We start from the raw sequence: 2,500 nt of genomic DNA on the forward strand, positions 1-2,500 counted from the left end.
ATGAGGCATTGGATGTCAATGAAGGACCAAGTGTCAATATAGAGCAAGGTGTCAATAAAGAACAAAATTATAATGTAAGGCATGATGTTGAAATACAAAACGTGTCAAAAAGAAATAATCACGAGTTTCTTAATACCATGTACTTTAATGCTCGTAGTATAAGGAATAAATTCCAAGAAATACATGCGTATGTCAAAAGCAAAAATCTCGATATGATAGGAATAAGCGAGACATGGTTAAATGGTAAAGAGTTTGAAGCTGAATATAATAATGCGGGATTTAAACACTTTCATCGGGATAGAAACCACAAGAGAGGTGGGGGTGTTCTGTTGTACGTTAAAAACAATGTCCATGCCTGTGTTTTAGAGAAAGTGAAACAGGATGCACATGATAGTTTGTGGGTAGAATTAACCCAAACAAATGGACAAAAAATTAATGTAGCTGTAATATATAGGCCAAAAACATGATCGTTAGCAGACGACAAACTGTTGTTTTAAGAGCTGTCTTGTTTCTGCAACCGGGACCTATTAATAATGGGTGATTTCAATTTTACTGACATTGATTGGATGACCCTCGAACATGGTCATATAGGTAGTCGTTTGATAGATTTTCTCGTTGACAATTACTAAGTTCAGCATGTAAAAGAGCCCACACGATATGGAAACTTACTCGATCTATTGATCACTAATCGTGAAAGCATGATATCCGATGTAAAAGTTGGTGAAACTATTGCAAATAGCGACCACAACTTAGATTCAAATTGCTAAAAAAAAAAAAAAAAATAGAATAGACACTTGTGTTTCTAAAATACCCGATTTTAGTAAAGCTCAGTTCATAGGACTACGTCAGGAACTTCAGCTTACAGATTGGGAGGCAAAATTAAGCGAAAGACCTGTAGATCAGATGTGGGAAACATTTCAAAATCCCCTCACTAATATGATTCATACTTACATCCCGTTTAAGGACAGACGCCTCCCAAATCAGGATCGCCCAAAATGGCTCGACAAAGAAATTGTAAAAAGGATTACTAAAAAGAGACAGGCTTATAAGAAATACAAGTGCTCGGGTTCACTTAATGACTATCAAAGTTATGTAATAATACAGAGATTTAAAAAGGGCAATAAAAAAAACGAAAACGACAATACGAAATGAATATCGCTGATAAATCCAAAGAGAATCCCAAAGAATTCTATAGTTACATTAGAGATAAAAAGGTTATTAGGAATCACATTGGCCCACTATTATCTGCTGACGATCAACTTGAATATTCAAATGAAGGAATGTGTGATATTTTAAACAACTATTTTAGCTCAGTATTCGTAAACGAAACACCTCAAAGTGAACTCCAAACTGAAACCTGTGAAAAGTCTAGGGTAAACTTAATCACCACGGTAAATATAACAACAACAAAAATTAAAAGGTATATATAGAAACTCAAAATTAATAAAACACCAGGGCCTGACGGTTGGCATCCAAGAATCTTAAAGGAAATGAAAAATGAGATTGTTGTTCTATTAGAAAGTATTTTCAAGAAATCCAGCATATCCGGAGATGTCCCAAGAGAATGGAAGCTAGCCAACGCTACTCCCATATTCAAAAAAGGTGACAAAAAGAAACCAAATAACTACAGGCCTATAAACTTAACCTCAACCGTAGGAAAAATGATGGAAACTATCATCAGAGATGCTATCGAACAGCATTTAGAAAGTAACTGTCTGGTAAATGATAGCCAGCATGGATTCAGACGGAAACGTTCTTGCGTGAGCTACTCGAATTCTACAACACAGTTATCTCAAATTATGACAAAAGAAACAATATAGATTTAATATATCTAGACTTTGCAAAAGCTTTTGATACCGTCCCCTACGAAAGACTACTTACAAAATTAGCTTCACACGAAGCGGTAGCCTAGTAAGTTGGAGTGGTAATTGGTTGAATGATCAAAAACAGAGAGTTGTTTTAAAAGGAAATACTTCTGGATAAAAAAAAATATTACGAGTGGAGTTCCTCAGGGTTCCGTCCCTGGGCCACTTCTATTCATAGTATATATAAATGATATAGACCACGGACTAAAATCTATTATCTCCAAATTTGCTGATACAAAACTGTGCGGAGTGGCAAATGATCACTTAAATCAATTAGATATTCAAGAAGATTTAGATAAATTACAGCAGTGGTCTGAAAAGTGGCTAATGAAATTTAACACAAGTAAATGCAGGGTTATGCACATAAGTAAAAATAACAGTAAGTACGATTACAAGTTATTTGGAAATTCGTTAGCAAAAGTGGATAGTGAAAAGGATCTCAGCGTAATTATCAGTAATGATCTTAAATCATTTAAGCAGTGTAATTTAGCCTCTGAGAAAACAAACAAGATTCTAGGACTAATTGCGCGATCTTTTGGCTTCAAAAGTTCATCTCTCATTAGCAAGCTATATAAATCGTTAGTTCGTCCACATTTGGAATATGCTGTTTGCGTATGGTTACCGAAACTCATTAA

At 34.8% G+C, this 2,500-nt stretch overlaps 1 protein-coding gene across 2 annotated transcripts in view; it reads left to right on the forward strand.

The window, feature by feature from the left end:
• The window catches only part of LOC143035869 (uncharacterized), a 286,184-nt gene that overhangs the window by 166,506 nt on the left and 117,178 nt on the right, over positions 1 to 2,500 (forward strand). The window lies entirely within an intron of this gene.

This window comes from Oratosquilla oratoria, chromosome 19 (assembly GCF_046742065.1).
Source record: "Oratosquilla oratoria isolate Oo_2021 chromosome 19, ASM4674206v1, whole genome shotgun sequence".
In the NCBI taxonomy this organism is placed as follows: Eukaryota; Metazoa; Arthropoda; class Malacostraca; order Stomatopoda; family Squillidae; genus Oratosquilla; species Oratosquilla oratoria.